This window comes from Megascapheus bottae, chromosome 11 (genome assembly GCF_031878675.1).
Source record: "Megascapheus bottae isolate mThoBot1 chromosome 11, mThoBot2.hap1, whole genome shotgun sequence".
NCBI classification, from domain to species: Eukaryota; Metazoa; Chordata; class Mammalia; order Rodentia; family Geomyidae; genus Megascapheus; species Megascapheus bottae.
The window spans coordinates 38,207,853-38,233,926 of NC_143519.1; positions in this window are offsets into that span (position 1 = coordinate 38,207,853).

Below are 26,074 nucleotides of genomic sequence, written 5' to 3' on the forward strand. Positions count from 1 at the left end.
GACAAGCCACTTCCACAGTCCTGTTAGAATTTGTGTATGTTCCCAGCTATTCGTCTGGAACACTTGCTTCTGATCTTGATCAGCCTCCCTTAAACACTTCTACATATCTAAAGTCAATTATTATCTCCTACGGTAGATTTTCCTAAACATCTCTCTAAAATAGTTTCCACACCTCATATGTACACATCACTCAGTCCTTCACCCTGCTTTTACCTGTTATCATTGTTTTGTCTGATACTACAGTAGGAGCAAAACAAATATTTATTTATTATATATACCACTGCATATATGTATGTGATTATTCCTTAGCATGCAGTGGGAGTGAGAGGAATGGCTGGTGGCTGCCACCACAAATGGACAAAACACCTATCTCGGCAGCCCATGGGTATTCTTCAGTTCCTAAAAGCTTGAGGCCCAGAGTAGAGGTGGAGCAAAGTCCAATGGAGCCCACTAACTAAGCCTCCTTATTGAGACTCCCAGAATTCCCTACTGGTCTTTGCCAAAAGTTTTCTAATGTTCTATCTGCCTCAAGTCCATGTTCTTTTATTTTTATTTACCCCATATACCACTTGTTTATTTCTCCCCCCCCCCCTTTGTTCTGTTGGGTTTTCACTGAAAAATAATTGCTTGAGCCTTAAGTGTAGCATCCAATACATCCCACGCATGCAGACCTGAAACCACACCTAAATCAAAATAGGAAACATTCATATCACCTCCAATGATTTCTTCAGCCTCCCCTTGTAGATCCTCCTTACTTCTTTGTTTCACTTATCTCCAACCCCAAGCGCCGATTTATTTTCTAGCACTTAAGCTTAGAGATATAGCCTTCTGATAGAACCCTTGACTAGCAGGACATAGAGATTAAATCCCCAGAATAAAAAGAAAAGAGAAAAAAAACCATTATATATTCTAGGTTTTTTGGTATGAATAGAATCATGGGCTGTCTATCTACATTTATCTTTCCCCCAATGCAATTTCTCTGAGATTTATCCATGTTGTGGTTATCCATCTGTAATCATTTTCTTTTGATTTCTAAGTGGCATTAATGAATAGATGTATCACAATTTTAGTTTTTCAGTTACCTGGTGATGGGCATTTGGATTATTTCCAGTTTCTAGTAAAGATGAATAAAGCTGTTACTGATATCCATGCCCATATAAATCATTTTATAAATATTACTTTCTTTCTTTTGAAAAAAAATACCTAAGCGAGGAATGCTTGATCCTATGGTAAGGCATATAGTTAAACTTTTTAAGAAACTGTCAAATTATTTTCCAATAGAGTTGTTCCATTTTATATTCCTAACAGCTGTTTATGATTGTTCCAGGCGCTCTACTTCCTCACCAACATTTGGTATTCTGACAGCAACATCTAATTGAAAGACAAATCTGAGCATTGCCTAAAATTATCCAGGATTTCCTGCTTCCTGAATGTAAGGCCCACCTTCCCAAGAGCTTTTTATAGGCTGTACCACCTCGTGCAGATACATCTTCTACCACAATTACTTGCTATATTCACAGCCCCTAGACATTGCATCAAGCCCATCAGGCATCTGCAACCACATGGCAGAGCACCCATTTCTGACTCAGGTCTTTGTGCATGCATTTGAGTATTCTTTCACTGTTAGGGGCTTAAATTGTGTCCCCTTCAAAACTCTATGCTGATATCACAGTATGTGAAAGTGTTTGGAGACAGGGACTACAGAGGTAAATTAAAATGAGGTGCTTAGGGTAGGCTCTAATTTGATATGTCCTGTCTCCTTGTGAAATAAGGATATTGAGTCTAATTAGTGCCATTTTTGCCATGAGATGTATGGTACACAATTGGGTTTAGCTGGTGCCATTTTATCTTCATGTTAGAGGAGGCGAAGCCCCATCCCCCAGTCAGGTGATGGCTGTGCCTGAATTCCTAGAGCCATGGGACATGGACAATAGGTTACTGGACTGTCAGTCCTGTGCCTTGAGCTCAGGAGACTCTCCAGTTTCTCTTGACCCTGCTCCTTAATCCTGATCCTGTTTAGGCCAAGCCCAAACCAGGCACCATACTGCCATGCCTGGCTCTTCTCCAGTCACCATGATGTCCCACCTACAGCTCTCCACTGGAGTTGGTTTTGTGTTTTGACATTGCTTTTCTGCTCTTTCTTTCTTCTCTTACTCTCATGGCTCGGTTTCCTAACAGAGTTCAATGTACTAGAGATGACTGCATATCTTTGAGACAAAAGTCCCTCTGCAGTTACCAGTTTTCTAATAAACTCCCAATTCAACCTCTTAAAATGTGGCTTCTCTGTTTTCTTATGACTGAATTTTCCATACAACACTAGCAGGAAACACATAAGGACATAGATGCTCCAGGCATAGTAGCTCATGTCTGCAATCCTAGCTACGCAGGAGGCCGAGATCTGAGGATCTCACTTCAAAGTCAGCCTGGGCACTAAAGTCCCTAAGACTTATCTCCAATTAACCACCTGGTAACCGGAAGTGGCGCTGTGGCTCAAGGGGTAGGGCAGTAGCCTTGAGCTGAAGAGCCAGGCCCAGCACTGAAGGCCAGAGTTCAAGCCCCATGACTGACAAAAAAAGACATAGATATACAGAGGGAAGACCTTATGATGATGCCCATCTACAAGCCAAGGAGAGAGACTGAGAACAGATGGTTCCCACAAAAAGAACTAATCCTGCCAAAACCTTGATCTCCTGAACCAGTCCTGCCAAAAGCTTGATCTCCTGCTTCAAGCCTCCAAAACAATGACAAAATAACTTTTGTTCTGTCAGTCCCCACTCTGTGGCACTTTGTTTTGGTAGACAAAGAAATAACCCATTCAACTCTTTCGTGAAGGGGCAACTGAATTGTTGCTTTTGTTGTTAATTCTTCCCCCATCCCTCTTGGTCAGGTTTAATTGCCTTCTTTTATTCTTCTTGTGATTCTTTGCTCATATCTTTATTGGGAATTCCATCTCACTGTAGTTAATTATTGGCTTAAGTGTTAGTCTGTCTTCCCTAATAGACTAGATACTTTTGAAGCTTTTATATCTTTGCATCCCAAGCTGTATAGATTAGTCTCCTGACACAGCATAGGATTGTAGCCACTTTCATTGCATGAATTCCTTGCAATTAGCAAGCCTGCTCACCCCTCCCCCCCACACCACATACAGCTTTCTATTGTCATTTGAGAAGAAAGAATTTCAGTAATTTCCCCTTACCACAATTTACCCCAAGGAAAATTTTGGATAATATAAAAATGGATGTGCAAGGAAGTTCATCAAAGCAATGATTATAACATCAAAAAATTACAATTGGTACAATTATTGGTAATAGAAATTAGTGTATTAAATTATGGTCTATCCCCACAGAGGGATATTTTGCCATCAATAAAAATGTTATTGTAGATCTGTATTTATTGATACAGAAAAAAGTCCTCATGATCTATTATTGAGTAAAAAATGTAAGATACAGAACCATGTATATAGTATAAAACATACATATATTACATATATGAGTATAGAATCTATATGTATGATCTATCTATATATATGTATATACATATGAGCAGCTTACAGTATTCAGTGAATAGAAATGTATAGAAGGATGTTTACTAAAATGGTACAATCAAAATGGTACAATCATTAAGGTTGTATGCTGATTTCAAAAGTTTTTTTTTTTTGCTTTTCCTTAATCTATTATAAAAGTGTTTAAAATTCTAAAAGTACGTATGTGTCTGGATTTGGAAAAAAAAAGGCAATATATCTAAACTTACTAACATGGCCCCTGAAAGCAAGCCAACCCTGGGCTTCAGCTGTATAGATGAGAACCAGCATATAATTAGTTGCTATTGAGATGCTGCTATCTACTCTGTTTTGGTCTCATCCCAAAATGAATCCTATCGTCCAATTTTTAAAGCCTAAGTTGCTCCCTATTAGTTATTCCCTTTAGATACTTCAATTAGGCAGCTGTTAAGAAGTCTGGGCAAAAACAACAACAAAAAAGCTATTATTAGCTAGGGACATAGTAATTCCAATTAATTCCCCAGGGGGAAAAAGGCTGGTCTGTTAAATTCTGATATGAAAAAAATAAACAAGGAAAATGGGCAGGAATCAGTGATAAGAATGGAGGGAAGGATCAAGAATAAACAAATTCAGTTATTACAGAAGTGACAGAAATGCTATATATTAACCAGACTTCTCCAAAGAAATAGGATCAATAAGATATATACATACAAATAGGTACATTAAGAAGGAGATTGATTATAAGAATTAGCTCACATGCTTATAAAGGCTCAGAAGTCCCTCCATCTGCCATCTGCAAGCTGGAGAACAAGGAGTCAGCGGTATAATTTGAACTGAATCTGAGTCTAAAGGCCTAGAAAAATAAGAGTGTCAGTGTTCAAGTGCAGGAGGAGATAAATACTTTAGCTCATAAGAAGAAAGTATTTTTTGGAAGTGCAAATGTGGTTCAAAGCAATAGAACACTCGCCTTGAGCAGAATAGCTCAGGTCCTGAGTTCATGACAATAAAGACAGAAAGAGAGAGAGAGAGAGAGAGAGAGAGAGAGAGAGAGAGAGAGAGAGAGAGAGAGAGAGAGAGAGAGAGAAGAAGAAGAAGAAGAAGAAGGAGGAGGAGGAGGAGGAGGAGGAGGAGGAGGAGGAGGAGGAGGAGGAGGAGGAGGAGGGGAGGGGGAGGGAGGGGGAAGGAGAGGGAGGGAGGAGAAGGGAGGGAGAGAGAGAGAGAGGAGGGAGGGAGGGACAGAGGGAGGGACGGAGGGAAGGAAGGAAGGAAGGAAGAAAGGAAGGAAGGAAGGAAGGAAGGAAGGAAGGAAGGAAGGAAGGAAGGAAGGAAGGAAAGAAGGAAGGAAAGAAGGAAGGAAGGAAGGAAGGAAGGAAGGAAGGAAGGAAGGAAGGAAGGAAGGAAGGAAGGAAGGAAGGGAGGGACAAAAAAGAAAAAAATGAAAGGAAGAATTTTCTTTCCTCCATCTTTTTGTTCTATCCCAGTCCTAAACAGATTAGATAATGTCTACCGTGTTGGTAAGGGTGATCTTCAAAACTCAAGTCTATTAATTCAAAGGCTAATCCCTTTCAGGAAGAAACAAAAACACAAAGAACAACAAAAAAACCCTCACAGATGTATGCAGAAGTACTGTTTCAGCATGCTCAGTGGGCATGTCTTAGCCTAGCCGCACTGACACATGAAATGAACATCAGAGGAAACAAACCAGGGGAGTTACTGGGAGCAAATCTGGGACTGAAGCAACCACTAGACAACATACCACAGTCACAAGTGTTTACAAACATACCGAGGCATATCCCTACCACCACCCTCATACGCAGCCTAGTTTTCTCATGCATATATGAATGATTACTATGTTATAGCTAGTCATGTGGCAACATACAATTGTAACATATTATACAATGGTTTGTGTTACCTATATATTCTTCTAATCTCTCCATGACAGATTATACATTCTAAAGAAGACCATATATACATCCATGACAATATATATATATATATGTATATATATATATATATATATATCCCCACTTGACACATTCATAATGTGACAGGACAAGCCTCCCAGCTGGAGGTGGTATCAAAGCTACACCTTCCCTAAACACTAGTGGACCTTTGTAACTGTCACCGCTTGTTAAAGAATGCAGTGCAATTTGTTCAGTTTGTCATAAATGTGGCTATGTGTGGTCTTCCAGCTGATTGCCTCAGCAGGGCCCTCAGCCAAATCAATTTTTAGACACCACATCCACGAGTGTAAGATAATGTCAGCTCCTCCTCTTTGATGGTTTTCAGCTCGGCCCAGCCATGGCAGTAGACAGATCTTGTCTTTAAGTGCCTTATCTGAATGCCTGCTGCACAGAAATGATGAGTAACACTAATAGATGAATAATTTTACTTTGATCAATAAGTAGCACACCACCCTACCCCTTACCACTCCCTCTGATTAGGTAGCTAAGATTGCAAAGTGTCAGCTATTTTTAAATTGAAAGACGATTTTTTGTTTGTTTTCTGTTCTTAAGAATCATCTCTGTGGATCACAAAATAGCTCAATAGCTATGTGCATATGACCACATAGGATGATGGTAAGCAAAATGAACTCCAGGATATGGAAACAAAAGGTTTATCTTTGGGATTGTTGTTTGTAATATACTACATGAAGTTATTTCTTTCTTCTTTTTTTCCCCTGTCATTAATGTATCTGACTTTGGTACCTGGTGTATTGTAAATATGTTTGTTTATTTATTTATTCAAATTAGGGAAGGGAAGGAGAAAAACAAGATGATGAGACAAAGGACAAAGGGTGAACCAATGTAACAGCAATATTCACAAGACAATATGTTAGAAATGAACCTTACAAGTTGGGAGGGGGTAGGAGAGGCAAAGTGGGAGAAATACATGGGAAGGGATAACAATAACCGAGAAGTAATATACTCATTACTTACAAATGTAACTGTAACCCCTCTATTCATCACTCTTACAATAAAATTTTTTAAAAAAGAATTTTCTCGGTGATATGGCTTTAAGGAACTAAAGTTGAAGTCTAAACATCCTAGCATTTGACCATCCAAAGACACAAAGCCCTGGGAAATATAATATGTAGTATTTTTGAGCTAACAACCAATTGGAAAGAAGACAATAAGAGTGAGTTTTGTATTCTAATAATAAATTTAAAACTCAAGAGGGAAAAAAAGGCCCAGGAAGTGAGCTTGGGGGTGTGTGGAGTCCTAGAGTAGGGCTTTCAAACCCCTAGATCCATAGACCAGAGGACACAAGGGGTACAAACACTAGTGAGATTGATGTAAAACATCAGAGATGAGGAAAATTAGAATTCTCAACAACTAGGGAATAATGACCCAACACCCACTCGGTTCCCTAAACTGTCATAAGCTTCAGGAGCAAACTAAAGACCAAACCTGAAAGGGAGAAAAGATTAAAAAAAAAAAAGGTTTGAACATAATTCAAGTGGAATCAATCATGATCAGCTATCAGTAGTGAGATGCTTAGCATAGTGTTCAGGTTTACTTATTTAAAAGTTAAGCAACATTATCCATACATCTAAGTTATCAAGGAATTTATTCCATTCTTCACCATTTTGGTATTTAACCCCTTCACTTAAGAGCAACTTCCAAGAAAGGATGGTAGCAAGCTAACACACCTATGTGTCTATGAATAAATAAATAAGTGGATAATGAAAATAAATATGGTTCTGCAAACCAGAACTCATCCCAACCATGTCATCTTTAAAAAGTCCCTAGCGGACTCTGGACCACTGAGTACTTATCTGTCAAATTAGGTGATCTCTAATTATACCATCAATGCTGATTTATATCTTATGGGGCCAGAAGCTACTAAAGAGCAGGGATCAAAGACCGGAATATTTTTATAAGTCTCAGAAGCAGCATAGTGCCTGATAAAATAGAAGGCGCTCAATAAATATTTATCCAAGAAATGAAATACACCTTAGACTATGTTTCAACACCTAACAAGGACAATGTGTAATTTGGTTTCAAGTACATAGACGTTAAATGAAACTAAAGCAACATAATAAAGCGAGAATGTCATAATGTCATTTTCACGGCACAGCTGCATTTCTAACTACCCAGCATTTAAAGGAGTAATGGTTTTATTGCCCTGGAGTCTGCCACCATGGTGATGGGCTCTGACTTTTCTCCCTGTTATTCTGACTGACAGCATCTCTGAGCCGTCTTTTGGTGGGCAGCTATTGCCCCTGGTGCATTTTTTTTTATCAAAAGTACATACACGCTGTCATCTTTTATAATCCTCAGAACTTGAAGATTGTCCTTTAAGTTTTTTGAGCTGAAATTATATTTGAATAATAATCAGGATTGCGGATCTTCTAAAGCAAAGGGACTTTATGAGAAAATGCTATCTTACAATTCTTCCAGGCATAGAGTTTCAGAGTTGAAAGATTTTTTTTCCATCCTAGGATTTTATCTTATTAATATTCTCCTTTGCAATTCAAGTACTAAGAACTGGAAAAATCTCTGATTGTCCTGCAGCAATGGCAGTAAAGACTCCTTATAACATACATAACTAGAATGGTACCATAATTTAGTGAAATTGAACATTATCCTGTGACTGTTAATTCTCCATCGAAATGATTCTGTCCGTAACCAAGAAAAGGTGAAATCCTGCCAAAATAAACTCCACCCTTTCTAATTATTGTGTAGACTCTCGGATAATTTAGGATACATATGCTACTTCATATTTGGACTAATATTTATATTCTTGCTAGAGAAACAGTTGCAGCTAGAATGTTGTAACTGACATTTTCTATTTTAGTCTTCTATTTGGAAAACCCAGCTATTATTGTATAGTGATGGTGTGTTCTGCTGCATCAGCACATTCATTTTTTAACCTTTATTTTCAATTATCTGCAGTGTGAGAGCTACTCTCCAAAGTTAATTTGGTAGAGTTCTTCTCATTTAATAAAGGAAGCTGATTTACACATTCTATAGCTGCCAGACAAACTCAGTTAAAAATACCAACACAACATATGTACTATCCTTGAGTTCTGAAGTATACTTTTTAAACTCTTAATGTGTTCATCATTAATGTAAAGTATTGTTCTATCATATGTATTCATGTTGATGTGCATCTGGATAATCACACTACAGATCTAGCTGAAGAGTTTGGTTTGATTTTTATAGTCACAAAAATAATAATTGCATATCCTTTCTGATGAAAATATACATCAGCTGTATCAGAGAAGATGTAGAGTTGCTTATTTCCCAATATTGGTACTTCATGCACTTTTTAACAGATGTTAAAACAGAACGAAATGTGACTGACACTATTGTATTGAGATAAATCTTGTTAAGGCACATTTGCATCAATGTGCCATACACTAGAATGTTGACTGCACATCCTTCCAGCAGCATATGATTTAAACATCTCCCTCCTCCATATTTTCCCTACTGCACAAATATGAAATCTGCCTACTCTTAATTCTTTTGGCTCAATGAGATCCCTTTTTAAAAGGAAACATAGTAACTGAAAATCACAGTATGTTGTAACTTATAGTATGTGAACAATTAGGGAGTTTAGTTAACAAATTAGGGAACAACATTTCAAACGGTGAAATATATGGTAAATAGAAATTGAGAATTATATATATGCATACATATAGATATGGAGGAACTAGAATTTGAACTCAGGGCCTGCACTTGTTGTCATAAACGCTACCATTTGAACCATTTGCCCAACTACCACCTCTTTTTTCTCTTCCTTTCCCTTCTCCTTTTTCTCTCCTTTTTTCTTCAGTTTATTTTTTCAGATAGATTCTTGCTTCTTGCCAGGGACTAGCCTAATAAAACAATCCTTTTACCTCCTCCTCACTTTTAGCTGGAATTACATACATATGCCACTGCACCTAGCAAGAAATATATTTGTTTAGCAATGGTATTTTATTGGTGGCCCTGTTTGCACTTACTTAAGCACTGGTTTACTGTAAGGCAATTACATTTGCCTGGGTGTTAGCTACCCTGGGTGTTAGAGATCAAAGTCTGAGACGAAAATAGAGCCCAAGGCTTTACATGAAGAACAGTCCCAGGCAACAAGTGAAGAGACAAGAAAGGGACATGGCGTAAATAAAGTGCTACATTACTGAACATGCTACATCTTCCTAGAAAACAGTCAGCTGTCCAATTACATGATCCCTACCTTCCCTTTAGACCACTTATGAAACTACTATCCCTCAAAATCAACTGTGCTAGAATGTTATCCAGCTGAGTCCTCTAACTCCCTTTTATAATTGGTCCGAGGTCAGCCCATCAAAGCCCACATTCACTTCTGAGTTAGAATTTTATCCAGTCCTTCCTAAAAGATGCAGGAGTCAGAGATGTGATGCTACCTTCGACCATCAGAAAAAGTAGGCATGTAATCACCCATCCAGTTCTTCTCCACGAGTCCACTCAAATAAAATCTGAGTCAAAGAGCTCTGAGTCCCTATTTCAGCAGACAAGATAAAGCTGACACCCAGATGGTGGGGGAGTAGCATTCAGACTATGAAGTAGACTATGAAATAGAACAAACGAAGCTGAACAGTGATGAGAAAAGCACCCAAAATGATCTGATATCAAAATTATTCCTATGTCTTTTTTTAACCAGATAGATTACATGATCCTTGACAAAAGGAATCTCATCCTCTCATTTATCTCTGGATGAGGAGGTGATCTTAAGGACAAAGTGCTACACACTCAGACTGAGATAGACCTTGTTAAAACACATTTGCATCAATGCTTACCTAGCTCATACATTAGAATGTTGACTGCACATCCTTCCAAATAGAGATTGCTTCATTTGTCAAAAGGAGAAAACTGGAGTTCATGTAACTATGATTGAACTTGGGGGAAAAATGCAAGGGCAACTAATTTGTCTATAATTTTTATTGGATGAATTGTTAAACACTCTGATAGTGCTATTATAGCTTCTTGCAATTGTTTTAAAAGGAAAAGGCAATAAAAGCCTTTTTTGCCAGTCCTGGGCTTGACCTCAGGGCTGAGCATTGTCCTTGGACTTTCTCAAGGCTAGAGCTCTACCACTTGAGCCTTAGCACCACTTCTGGCTTTTTTTTTCTATGTATGTGGTACTGAGGAATCGAACCTGGGTCTTGGTGCATGCTAGGCAAGCACTCTACCACTAGGCCAAACTTCCTGCCCCAGTAAAAGACTTTTTAAAACAGAACAATACATGTTTTAATAGCTAAGAAGATAGTGTTAGACTCCATTAGACCTAGTGATATATTTGTGCAATATCAAGCACATAATTTCACTAGATCTTGTCATTCTTTTCTGTAAAAAGGGTATATACAGCAGTCATAGACTTCAATCTGATTCTTGTGCAACTTGGTTTTTGCTGCTGCCTCCACTGATTAACAGCAGTTACAGCCCCCACCCCACCCCAAGATACTCCCCTAAGAACACACAGAGAGGTAGTGGCCAACAGAATCAATAGCTTCCCATCGTCCTCACTGGGACCTCCTTCTCTGCCTCCCATCATTGGCAGACAAATCTGTCTTCAGTTTCTCTGTGAGCTCTGAGTTATCCACTCAATATGAGTTTGGAGAGCACTGGCATATGACACCTCTGACTCTCCCTCCTGCAGCTCTTTAGACTTTTGCTTCATTGGATCATTCTGCAGTCATATGATAAGCCTATTGTCCATCACAAGTGTAGTACATGCATAGCCTTTGTGGATTTCTGTAGTGCAAACACTTGTTTCTCAAGCTATCCACAGAAAATAATGGCAAATGGAGCTGGGAAAGAGGCTCACAGATGCTCTCAGGAGCCCACGAGGCCAACCCAAGAGTACCACCACTGAATGTCCACTGGGAGTTTTACTCACCCCTCCATCCATCCTACTCAAGCAGCTTGGTTCCCAGGAATGAATTCTTTCTAACTTGCACAGGGAGATCAGGAGATGACTGGTACCATGCACAATAGAGTGCTTGTCACACAGTAAATGCTCCATAAATTAATGTTATCCCATCAACAACTGATCCTCATGTACTATTTGTATTAAATCGAGACAGATTTACAGCTTGCAAAGGAAGAAAACCTCTAGCAACAGGATTTTCTCACCGAATACAAAAACAATTTTACATAGACTAATGTAAAGCTGTTGCTTTCTTAGCAAATTAAGTAAATAAATTCTATTTCCTACAAAACAAATACAGATTAAGTAAATAATAGAGTCTTGTACATGTCCTGATGGAAGGGTACATTCTATGAATATTAAACAGTGATTTTATAGTTAACGTTAAATGAACATCTCAGGGAAAAATTGATTATTACTGAATCTGTCCAGAAGCTCAGAGCTCTTTTCCAATAAATTTATTAACAGACAAAGCTTGTATAAATTTAAATTTAAATACTGCCCATCCTTTCCCATCTTTCTTTTAGCTGCACTCTCCCTGGTCCTATTGCTCTGGTCACAAAATATAAATATTCTTATCTTCTCAGTGAAGCACTTTAAAAATTCAAAGCATTTTGACATATGGGATTCCTTTTCTTCCTAATCTTATCAAATAGCCTTGTGACTTATAGTTGTTTTTAATTTTAACCAAGAGTTTTAGGTTTATAATGTTTTGTATTCTTGCCTGAGAATGATTAAATCAATGCTCACTTTGGAATTAACTGTGTATAGACTATTAAATAATTAACATGGGCATTGAAGGCATACAGTAAACTGCTTAATCCTCAGAAGATGTGAAACTTTTAGCCTGCTTTTGCTAGGAGAAATACCTCTCCAAAGATAACTGTGCAAATTCACTTTCTTTCTTTGCCCTGGAGCTATATTATCTGCTGATCCTCTTTTTTTACTTTACAAAATTGTACATCTAATACCACTGTGCTCTGTAAAGGATGCTTCTTTATATTAGGGCTTTCATTCAAACCACAGAAATTTTCCTGTATCTCCGTCAACTATTGTTCAAAGTTTACCTTTAAGTCATCAAGCTTATTTCTGTGGAGATTTAGTTACCTCTGAAGTAGTCTGTCGGCAAATAGTGGCTGCCTCCATAATAGTCACTGGGAGTTGACTTTTCTTCTTTTCTTGTAATGCCTGTCTCTTTGAACTGCACTCTGGCAATGGGAGACTGTGTAAATCCTACTGCTGGTGAAAGGCGCAAAGATAGGAAACAACATTAGGTTAAGTATAGCCTGAATATATGACACCAAACTCTCTGTCTCTACGGTATTTTTCATACTAACCTACCAAATAAAGAAACAACATGCAAAAGTATGGTAGTGAAAAAAAAATTGCAGTTCTGTTAGCCCAGTAGCCCCCTCTCTCATAGCTTAGCGTGCTCTAGGCAATACGTGGCCCATTTAGTAAAGGCAGTAAATAATCGGTCTCCATCCGAGACCTTGAGATGGCACACCTTTGGGGCAGCTATAATGATATAAGGCAGCAAGATCCCGTTAGAGTGACCTTCAAGTCAGGCCAGCTGCAAGATCTCTTATTTGGGCAACAGCCATAAATCCTAGCCTGACCAGATGAAGCCCTGTCCACATGGCCATACCAAGCTCCCCGCCTCCCAAACTCATAGGTTATATAAGTTACCTTAAGCCTGCACTTCTTGTCTCTTGTGAGAAGGGGTCTTGCCATTCCCTTTGCTGCAATAAACCTTTTCTTTATTCTTTGTACCTGGATACCTGTGTGATTTTCTGGCAAAGTCTAATACAGTCTAACAAGTTCAGTATCAGGAAACTCACCAGAGATGGAACAGAAGCAGCAGACATCAAGATGCCACAGTATTATATTGGGACCTGACCTTGAGCCAGTAAAGTCTCCTTTATTGTCCTTTTGTTAGTTGAGAACAGGACAAATAGAGTAAGATTCAACAATGGAATGCAAATGAAGAGCAGGAGTAGTGTGACACATTTCTTTCCTCTTTGCTAAAGAAGACATCAAGATGTCTACCTCACATCCTGTTGTTTAAATAAGTTGTGTATATCAAGCTGGAGTTGATCCAGCAAGAAATGAAAATCCACTGGAAGATTTTTAGCATGGAAGTGATGTGAGCAAACTTGAATTTGACAACAACACTGGGAGGCTAAAGATCCATGGGGGACTATTGCTGATGCCCAGGATGTGACAGAGGCTTGACTAAGGCAGCAACTGAAACATGGAAAGAAGGAAGGACAAGTGAGGAGAAGGGCGATCTTTGAAATGCAAAGGCAGCTTAAGGAAATATGGTGCCTGGGATCTGCCCACCAACTGTTAGAGGGAAAAAGCAGGGAAGGAAACAAAGGTATGTAAGGGAGATCAGAGAATCCATCAGTGCTCACCAGGCTCCAGGGCCTGTTCTTCTTGGAGAATCTTCTTTCTCTTGCATTCTGTAATGAACTTCTCCTTTGTTGGTTTCCTTTTGCCTTTGACTATTAAGTCTTTAATTTTCTGTATGGTCAAAGGTGGAATAAAGTGACCCATTGTGGCTCTGATCAGAGGATAAGACTTACTGACCAGCTGCCAACAAGTCACTAGAGCTCTCCCTGTGTCTGTGTCTGTGTCTGTCCCCCTCTATCTTCTAACCTCTCCATTCTTTGACACTGACGTTCGTTGGGAAGATTAACCATAATTTGGATTAACCATAATTTGGATTAAAGAAAAAAACGTTCTCTGTAAATACGCTTGATGACAGCTGCTAAGGATGCAGGGTGACCCTTTGGTGTCTGGTATTGAGGTTCCCATGTGCTCAATCTCTTTACTGTGTGAACAAGCAGTGGATGTACAGGCCACTACTGCTGCCATGCACAGTCACGCCTTCCTATCCTCCTGAAGATGGCTAAGGTCTTCTGTATTTCTGCCCATCCTTAGCGTGCGTCCCTATTCTGTGCACACACTCCCCACTTTCCTCAAAGCACTTCAACTTCCATATTTTTTAGTTCAGGTTTCCCTCCTAAGATCTAGACCTTTAAGTCTAACTGCTTCCAAAAGCATTTGCCTCCCAGGAACCTCGACCTCACACAACTCAAAAATTGATGGATCATCCCCCAATCCATGCCGTCACACCTGCTTGTCGTTCCGTATTCTCTATTTTCATCATGATCTCCAGTCTCCCGAGCCAGAAACCTGGGCTGACATTCTTGCCAATCCCTCCCCTCATGCACAGTGTTTCCACCGGATGCCAAATCTTGACTCTAATTCTTCTCCTCGTTCTACTTCTGTTCTCTTCTCCCCATCCCTTAGTGTAGTCACTTTTATGTTTCTTATATTTGTCCAATCCCTTTCTACATGTATCCTCTGCTTCTCCTCTGGCCTCCTTCCCAAATTGTCTTCTGTTAGGTTGCCAGAAAGCTTTCTAAAATGCAAATTTGATCACACTGTCACCCTGCTTGAAACACTTCCAAATGCAAACTCTCCAGAGGACAAACCACAAACTTGTAGGACAGGCCTGGAGGCCATTCAGATTTGGAGTTTTGCTTTTCCTCCAGCTTATTTCACAGTCCACACACGGCTGTGGCTGCTTTGCTCCTTTCTCTGTAAGCAATGGAGCTCTGCCCTCTCCACTAGTCCTGTCCACTTGGGACCTGTTTTTCATGGTTCATAGAGGAGACCTTCCCGGCATCTCCCCGAAGTACAGCTTGGGGCTCCCTTAGTTTTCCCCTTAGCAACCTGTCCATCCCCCTCTTCTAGCACTCTTGCCATTTTATTTTGTCCCCTCCTAATCAATAATCTCTCCTGGAATATGGATTGTATACTTCTTAGCAACATTAGGGATGGCGCCTGGAGCGTAGTGGCCTCTTACTACTTGTCCACAGAATCAACCAATGAACAAATAGGGAGAGGACAAAGAATGAGTCCTGGCACCTGCCTATGATTTCTCTTGCTCTCGTCTCCTAATGACATTTGTTTTCATCTGGAACTTCCTGATAGCCACTACCTAAAGATAAACAATAAGGAATATGATTCTCCATGTCTTCTTTTTTAATCAAAACTTCCACTTCTTAAATGGAGACAAACTTTCTCCTGATAATAAACTTGGAAAATAATACATCTCATGAATTCTTGCACAAGGAACATTGAACAACATAATGAGCAGTATCTTTAAGTTTTTACAGAAGCCACAGAACGATTCTTCACTTCACTGTTTCTAAGATTAATGCCTTTTAAGATTAAAGAGCTAATATTAAAACATGATTTGTAAAAGAGTTCTCATGGGGCTAGACTACAATAATGAGCAGCACATGGTGATCGAGACTATAGTTGAGAACATGTAGAGAAGACACAGCATACCTATAAACTCAAATCTTAAATATCAGCTGTCTCAGGAAGGTTTGGACAGGAGCTGAATGACAGCCCCAAATTGCATTCACCAATGGAAAAAAAAAAAAGAAAAAAAGTAGAAGTTGAGTAAGAACACTGTACAGGCTAAATCAATTGATTTATTGGAAGAGCTAATGTAAATCACAGGGTGTTCTGTATTTGTGAATGAATGAGAGTTGAAAAGTGTCAAATTGTAGATTAATAGAATTTTGAAAATGTCATTAAGCAAGAAACTTTGCCAGTAAAATTGCTTTGAAAACTTGAAAAATTAAAAAAAAAAAAAGAAAACTCCCCTTCATTCAAGGGTGGCTATTTGTAACATGTAATCTCTTGTCACGCTAAGAGGAGAATTAGGCCCTGTGCATAAAAACATAGAAGATAAGGGCCAGGGGGGGAGGGTAATGGGTACCAAGACATGTGAAAGGGTATCAATGTATGTGAATTAATGCACCTTCTATCTGGCAAATATCATGTAACCCTTTTACTAATTACAAGGAAAAAAAAGAAAAAAAAAAAAAAAGAAGATAAGGGCCAGGAATTTGGCCTAGTGGTAGAGTGCTTGCCTAGCATGTACAAAGACCAGGGTTCAATTCCTCAGCACCACATACATAGAAAAAAGCTGAAAGTGGTGCTAAGGCTCAAGTGGTAGAGCTCTAGCCTTGAGAAAGTCCAAGGACAGTGCTCAGGCCCTTGAGCTCAAGTCCAGGACTGGCAAAAAAAAACCAAAACAAAACAGAAAAGATAGTTGTTCAACTAAATGTAAGGACCTCCAGGATAAGGAAACAAAAGCTATATAATGAGTGACTGTTGTTCTTAATGTACTATGTTATCTCTCATCTCTTTTGCCATCTCTTGGCTATCTCATATTGTTACAATATTTCACCTTGTTATCTGATATATTTTATATGTGCTTAATTGGTTATTTGAAATTGGATAGGGAAGGGGGGAAATCAAGATAAGTGGGGGGAGGGTGGGAGGGAAATGGGGACCATGTCATGAGAAAGGGTATCAATGTTTGTGAAGTTATGCACCTTCTCTCTGGTGAATAAAATGTAACCCTTCTATTAATCACAATTAAAAAAAGATAATTGTTCAAACAACTAGAAGAAGAAGAGCTTCTGGACTGGATGAATGGGTACCATTTACCATTATGCAAAAGCATCAAAACAAAAGCAGAATGTGGGCCTAGCATCACCCCACAAGCACACCATTGTATATAAGTATCTGTCTTTCTGATTGAGATATAACCCAGGGATAGTGTAGAAGCAGAGACAAGGTTAACAGTTCTCAGTTTTTGTGGGAGTTTTTGTTTGTTTTTTTATTTGTTTGCTTGTTTTATCTTCCTCTGGTGAAACATAATCTGCGGTACATTGAAATTATTTTGTTCAAATTAATACCTCCTACCCTATCTCTTCCCGGTTGCCTTGTAAATCTGAATAATTTTTGCATGGTACTATGCAAATTAATGGAATCATAGGTTCATTTTTGTAAAATGTGAGAAATAAACTTCTTATTATAAAAAAAAATCTGTCTTTCTATACGCACTTCCCCAGTCTCCCCCTGCAATGACAAATCTGAATTTATCAGGAATAAAACCTCTGAGAATGAGCATTGGGGGTAAGTTATTAAAGGGAGAATAAGATAGTTAAAGAGCTAACAATCTGCCAGGATGTTAAGCACAGTGGAAGATTTCATCTTTGCCATTGTCTTGCTTGTAAGTGGGAAGCAGAACTGCAGATATCAGTTCATATGAGACAGGCATCAGGCAGGGCGTTGCAGCTGCAAACAATCAGCCCAGAATCCACCACTGTTCAAACAAAAAGATATGAGCGTGGCAAAGTCAAAACGCAGCCACAAGAATAATCATTAAAGGAATCATCCAAAACCAAGAAAGACTTCTGCAACGATGAGAAACAGACGTAAAAAGAAAGAGACAGTTGTGGCAGTAATTATTTCTGCAGTAAACACTGTGAAACATGAGAACTCTGAATAAAGAAAATGAAAGTCTAGCTTCTGGAACAAAACTGCTAGAAAAACATGGGCAAAGCAGTTTTCTAGAGTGAGCAAAGGAAGTGGATGTTGCTTCAGTGTATTGATTGAAATAGAACTCAAACATATTGAGTTATATGTAATTAACAAAAGTGTTTAATTAATCCACTGATTGAAAATGTCATCAATCTTATTTGAGGGAATTTTAATTCAAAGATAATATCATTATGCGTATTATGCTCAAGTGATTTCACTTAATTAATCATAAAACTTGTTCTCACATATGCCTTTAGCTTCGATAAATCTTAAAAATACCTGACAAATTTTCTTTCAAGGAGAAAATTAAAGATATCAATTCAAAGCACTTTATTTTATAATATTTCTTGATATGTTCTGAAGTGAAAATTAAATGTTATAAAAGATTATCTTATTTTTCCTTTTCTCTCTGCCTACATAGTCATATAAGATGGTAATTCTTTTGTGAGCATTCCTGTGTTACTGAATAAAATTGTCCTGGGTAGTTTGAAGTGTTGTGGTTTGGTTTTTGTTTTGTATGTGTGGATTTTTCCCAAGCCTGAAGAATATCTGAACTTGTTGTTCTGAAAGTCTGAACGTCTGGCAGAAACACAAGGACACTTTACTGGCTAATCATTCAAATGACAAATCTTCATTAGGTTGAATTACTGAAATGAAACTACTTCAGTAATTGTCATTCTCCTCTCATGCTGCATAGTAAACTAAAATGAACAAAATATGCTTTAGGTCCAGAAAGAAGATCCTCCAAAGACAACGAAACTTCTCAAACTAGTAGGATACTAATTAGCAATTATTTCTGCCCAGTGAGGCCCAAGCATACTGGGTTGCTAAATTTTCCCTTTGTCTAGGTGAGTATTTTATTTCCTAAACCACCAAAGAACATTCATTAGATGGTTCTTTTAGAGTATTTTGGAGAATATGTGTCCTTTTTTTTCCTCTTAAGTAGTTGTACAAAAGGGTTTTAATTCCACAAGTCTATTTATAAGTACAATGTATCTTGATCAATGTCACCTACCCCATCCATCTCCCTCAACTCTCTCAACTCTACCTATCTCCTCAAGGCACTTGGTTCTATTTTCATTGAATTTTGAGTTTTCATTTGATTTACATGACTTTCCCCCCACACTTCTCTCTATTTGTCTAGCTCCTCCCCTTGACTTCATGCTCCTCCCTGACAACTCATGTTCTATCATCTTGGTACTCATTTGGGTAACCTGCAATTTATGCAAAAGTTAACCATTTGGAATCCTCACTGCATACAATATTTTTGTCAATATATTTGTGTATATATGCATGTAACACTGTCTATACTTACATATATATTTATAATTCAGATATAACTTTCACACAAGAAGAAAGCATGTGTCTTTGTTTTCTTTTTTCTTTTTTCTTTCTTACATAACCTTTTCACATTTTTCGTGATCCTCTTATCTACTGAAGACAGACTGGATTGTTTACAAAGAGAAAGGTAAGGATATGTGCCTTTACTACGTCAAATATGTAGATCAGATAAAGATAAGGAAGTAGGTGAAATCTTAAGATAGAGATTTTTAATACACAGCAATAAGTAATAAATGACTAGCACCAGAGAGTGAAATGCAATAGAAGAGAGAGTGGAATGGAAAGGAGACGTGGTACAAGTTTAGGAAGAGATTTGTCTCTGTCTTGAGACAATGGATGGAATTGCTTCCCCATGCTTCCTCTTATATATGGAAGCTAGGATTTGCTTATAAGTAAATACATTATGTGGTGTAAAAGTGTACACAAATGAATTAACTGAAATGTGGTAGATTCAAGGATGATCTCATATAGTATAAATTCTTTTTAGTATTGCAATTTGTTTTCCCACAGTGTAAATCAGTTTGCAATCCACAGAATAAGACTTCGGTTCAAGGAATGCCCACTTCCTAGGAACTCCAAAGTCAATGCCTGATCCTTTAGTAATCAAAATGCCAAGAGTATATCAGAGTACTGAAAAGAGGCACATCTAATGTCGAGGATTTTCAGGATGCTTAGATTCTTACCTTAACTTTCATTTCCTCTAGTACAATTTTTCTAAAAGTAATAAATAAATCCAATAAATGTATTTTAAGCAATGGTCATTTTAGTATAAAAATATCACTTCCTTCATCAACTATGAAGCCCTTTTTATCAATGAAGATTATGATTCCTAGATTTATTAAATTGCTCCCAACAAATATTGAGCAGCTACATCCAAGAAGGTATGCTATGAGCTATAGAGAAGTGAGATATAAAATGGTCTCAGGCTTCAAAACTTTTACAATTCAGGAAAGTAAGAATACAGAAAAGGACAAGTTGATACATTAATAAATGACTCCAACTGGGATGAAATGAGTTATGGACTCTAAAAAGATACAGAGATAAGATGTCAAGGAGGGAGAAATGATTTTTGGTTTCTTTTAGATTGCTCATTTAAAAATCATTCATTCTCTCTTTTGCATTTATTAAGAATAATGATTGCAAATACTCTTCAATGTGAAGAGGTGTACATGTGACAAGGTTCGATTTGTAATTATATGCATACAGGAATATCACACCTGTTTCAAACAGAGCACAGGGGGAAAAAATCCAAAAACATACTTAAGAGAAAAAAAAATGGCAAGGAATAAAGCCAGATGTTGAAAGTGGGTTTCTTTTGTTGGCTGGTGACTTTTTCTACTTTGGCTTTTCTGTAGTTTTCAACATTTCTATCAGTTGTATGTATGTCTGATGTTAACAGATGTATTTGAACAGAGAGGAGGAAGATACTAATGTTGTAAATGATTTTCTCAAGTAGTATACATTTTTAGTACTGTGTCTGGTGCACAAGGAAAAATAAATGCTCATTAAATGAAATAAAATCACTCATTCTCTTTAAATCAGGTAGGAACTTTCTGAGTAAAGATCCAGAAGCACACAAATTAAAGAAAGACTTGGAAAAGGAGACTGCCTAGCCAACAAGCTAAAAAGACAGCCTACATAATGAGAGATATTTGCCAGCTGCATATCAGACAATGGTTTAATAGCCAGAATATACAGAGAACTCAAAGTTAACCCTCATGAAAACCAATAACCCGATTAAATGGCTAATGAGCCAAAGAGTCTTCTCAGATGAAGTAAAAATAGCCAGGACACATATGAAGACATGCTCAGCATTTCAGGCCATAAAGGAAAGGCAAATCAAAACAACACTGAGAGTCTACCACATCCCAGTTAGAATGGCCATTATGAAGAAGGAATTATAATAGATGCTGGTGAAGATGTGACCAAAAGGAACCCTAATACACTATTGTTGGAAATGTAAACTAGTACAATTACTCCAGAAAGTAGCGTGGAGCCTCCTCAAAAATTAAACATAGAACTATTTTATGATCCAGCAATTCCACTCTGGGGTATTTATCCAAAAGATTACAAGCCAGAATACCAGGATACCAGAATAGAGGAAAGCCACCAATACAACCATGTTAATTTATAACACTATTCACCATAGCCAAGGTATGCCCCAATGGATAAATGGATCAAGAAAATGTGGTGTGTGAATATACATATACATATACATACACATATGTGTGTATAAATAAATGCAATCATGTTAACTCAAATAAGTCAGGCCCAGAGACAAAGAATGCATGTTTTCTCTTATATGAAAGCTAGATTTAGCTTATAAACTTATAAGTAAATATGTTGAGTAGTATGCAAGTATATACAAATGTATTCATTGAAATTATGGTAGATTCAAGGGAGAATTCAAATAGTATAGTCCCTTAGAAAGGCAAGGTCAATCTTCAGCAAAATAAATACCAGGAAGTGAGTATTTAAAAGAGGTAGGGTGGGGTCAAGAGGAAAGAGGGTTATGAATGAAGAGAAGAAGAGGGGGAAAACGCATCCAAGGATTCAATGTATATCCTACAAAATTAAGAAAAGTGAGGGAAGGGATAGGTTGGAGAAGGATGGGTGAAACTATTGAAAGAGCAGACATTGATTGAGATGCATTATATGCATAAACTTCTTGTTAACTGGTAACTCCTTTGTATGAATACTAAAAGATATTTTTTTAAAACTCCCAATGTGGGGAAAGACAACAAAGAAAGAATTCCATATTCAACTTCGCATTTTTTCTATATATTTCAACATATTTTCCTTGGTAGTGTATGTTTCATTTTTCACATTTTTGTCTAAAATTTGTATATAGTGTGAATTAATTTGATTTCCATTTGATTTTTTTCTTAGCAAAAAGTAATTTGCCTCAACACCATGTATTTTATTGGATTTTTTTCTTCCTGCTGCTTTTGATGTCACTTCAACAACAAACTAAGCTCCATGTCTAAGTTAGTACCTAGGATCACAATGCAGCTGCACTGATTTATTTACTTCCTCTACACACTATATATTGTTTTCATATAACAGCTTGGTGGTAAATATTTGGAAAGTGAATACCTCCTACTGTTCTTCCCTTTCAAACATAGTACACCCTACATTATTCTTTTATGCATGGAAATTTAAATCATGCTCCAAAGTATAAAAACATTCCATTGAGATTTCCATGGGATTGGCATTGCGTTGCATTTATAGATAAGTCTAGGAATATTTTTTATCTTTTATTGGTAGTCTTTGCATCTATGAGAATGATTGAACTCACACTTATTGAAGTTTTTCTTACATCTGTCAATCACAAACAATTCTCCATCAAGACCTTACATAGGTGTTTACTTTTTTCCCCCTCAGATGAGTTTACATTTTGGTTGATTTCATAAATGGCATCTTCGATCTGACTTTTATTTGATTGCATTTTGTCAGTTTCCCCAGATAGCCCTTGCTTTGTAAGACGTGTTTAGGTTCATGCTCTGTGGACTATTCTTTGTTGTTTCTGTTCAGATTGCAAATGTTCTCCAAACGCCAATGTGCTGGAAACTTTGTCTTCAATATGAGTGTTCAGAGGTGTCGGGGTTTTTAGTCCTCCATTCCTCCCGACCCGCAGGAGGGATAAGGAGAACACGGCCCGGACCAGGACGACCGGAGAAAGGAAAGGGCCGACTGACTACCCGCACCCAGCCCTCCCTGGATGGACAGTCAGACATGTCAGGGAGACCCGTCAAGGCAGGAGCTCGTTTATTGAGGAAGTCCATTCAGCTAATGGAGGAATCGTGTGCTGTCCCAGAGGTGGCCTTACTTTCACAAACCACGGCCATGCCTTCCAACCGGTTGGCAGGCACCATTTCAGCCAGATGCGGTCCCAAGACCAGGGAATGAGCACTGGGCCACGAGTTAGGCCTCCTTTTACAGCATAGGTTTCCATATCCCTGATATGATGTGCCCCACACAGAGGTAGGCTTCGTGAGTTAATTACATCAGGAAGGCTATGACCTCAATAAAAAATTTAATCAACTTATGGAACATATGGAAATCAATTGGGAAAAGTGGTGGAAACTTTATGTGGTAGGACCATGTTGGAGAAAGTCGGCAATTAGATATGTCAGTCAAGGGTATATCCACCCCATTTCTTGACCACCATAATCCTCTCTTCCATGATTCTCTGCCTTGCCATAGGCCCACAGCAGTGGAGCCAACTGATTATTGGCTAAAACCTCTGATACTGCAAGCCAAAATTAGTCCTATTACCTTTAAGTTGATTTTCTCAGGTAGTTTGCCAGAGCAATGGAAAACAAACAGTTGTACTTATATAACATTTCTTGCTGTATATTCTACAAACTTATTCATCTCTATCAGACAATACTGCTATGCTAGGGTTTTTTTCTGGTTAGTCATTTCCTGCTATGTCTTTTTACATCTTTTAATTTTAATCTGCTCTTTTATGTATTTCAGAGACATGCAGCTCCTCTATCATTCCCCTTCATAGTCTACCTTTCTACCATTTCAATATGTTTTGTTCTATTTTATACATGTATATAGAGAATTTTGATCATATTTACACACACACACATACACATTCCTATTGCCCTCCCCAATTCTGTTGGTGTGCACTTCCACTCAGAACCCGTATTACATTCCTGTCATTCTTTTTTTCCAATTTTTATACTTTTTAAAAAAATTTTACTTTATTGTCAGGGTGCAGTATAGAAGGATTACAGTTACATTTGTAGGGCAGTGAGAATATCACTTCTTGAACATTGTTACCCCTTCCCATGTTTTTCTCCCACTTTCTCTCCTCCCACCCCATCCGATGTTGTAAAGTTCATGTCAGTCATTCATTTTTAAGGAGTCAATTATTAATATGATAACATGTAATAATTGTCCTCAGTCTGATTTATTTTGCTTACCATGTTCCTGCAGATGATATGATTGCATCTTTTGTGACTGAGTAACAAATATCCGTTATATATATTTACTACATTCCTTGGTTAATGGATACCCAGGTTGATTCTGGCTAATGGTGCAATAAACATGGATGTTTAGGTATCACAAATGAATGTGGACTATTATTCCTTTGCAAATATCTGCCCAGAAGTGGTATTTGCAGGACCATAAGTTAGTTCTTCCTTCAATTTTTAAAGAATCTCCACACTGATTTCCACAATGACTACATTAATTTACACTCCCACCAATGGTGTACAAGGATCACTTTTCCTTCACATCCTTACAAGCAGTTGTTGTCTCTTTTACTTGATAATACCTATTCTGGTTGAAGACAGAGGGGATCTTAAAGTTCATTTGCATTTCCTTGATTGCTCAGAACATTTCTCCTTGTATTTATGAATTACTTGTAGTTCTCTTGAAAACTATCTTTTTAACTAATTTGTTCATTTATTAATTGGATTCTTTAGTCTTTGATCCTTATTTTGGGGGCTGTGTATGTATTTTGCATACTAAACCTTCTTTATCCAGTAAATAACTGGCAAGGATTTTCTCCCATTCTGTATGTTTTCTTTGGAATCTGGAAATTGGTTCCTTTGCTGTGTAGAAGCCTTATAATTCAATTTACTCTCTTTTTCCAATTCCTGTTTTCATTTTGTGACCAGTTGGTATTCTTTCCAGGGAAGCATTACTTTTTGTCTATATCTTCAAAGATTTACCATATGCTTTCTTCTGTCAGTTATCTTGGACCCATTAGAATTAATTAATGGTTTAGTGGTGTCATTAACAATGTTACCAAAGAGTTTTTTCCCTTGTCTCTTTGGCTGATCTCAGTTTCATCCAAGGCTAGTTCCCTTCATGGCTTTGGGAAGGCTGCCAGAGGCAAGAGGGTTTCCTGAAGAAAGAAAAATGAAGTGGAGGCAGAAAGAGCCTCTAACTGAGCAGTATAAGTCATTCCTTTGGGTTGGATTGAGCTGTTTCATCCACTCCACATGTCAGGTAACAGAATAGTGTCATTGGCCTCACCTGTACTCACCATGTGTGTGATGAAGCTAGTGTTAGTATGTTGAGTAAATCTCAGTGTCTCTACAGATATCACTCAACTTTGTCATTACATCAGGTTCTTTCTGTTTTGTGTATCATTCTACTTTGTTTAGTCTCTTGTCCTGGTTTTTGTTAATTGGTCACATTTTCTTTATTGGTTTTTTTTTTCTTTACCCATTTAAATATACAGTCTATTTTAGTCCTTCTAGCAGCTATCACCAAAATGTTCATTTTTCATCTAAACATGCAATATATGTATACATACGAAATATGTATGCTTGTTTGAATATACAGTATATACATGTACAGATAGAGATTTAATTTTTCCTATAAAATCCTAAAGTTCATACACAAAGTCCTAAAGTCAATACTTTCACTGTAAACTAGGACATCCACATTTTTCAAGTCTCTAGAAATTCTCCCAGCCACCTCCCAGTGACATTGTCCTCATATACTTGGTTTGATTCATAGTTTGGTTCCATTTGGTTTTAAGCACACATTATGTGTGGTTTTTATTATTCTCATTGATTCAAGGGTAAATTTAGACTTGCCACCATAATTTATATGTTCCCTTTGCTTCTTATATTCTATTTCTTCCTTTCATATTTTTTATCCAAACCCAAGTTCTGCATTTAGTAATCTTGTTAATGAGTACAATCAATTACTATTGATGAAAATGATAAGTTTTCTAAATCCTAGTGGGCCTAAAACTGTCTTTCTCCTAACTTCACTCTTCTATTTTAATGTTTTGAGTAGATTACGTAAGCACAGGAAATATACTTAAGACATACATAATATCTTCACTCCAAAATAATAAGTTGGCTCATTATGGATTTCTAGATTTCCACTTGCTTGCCCTAAGGACTTTGAAAATATATTTCACAATCTAATGGCAATTACTGTGCT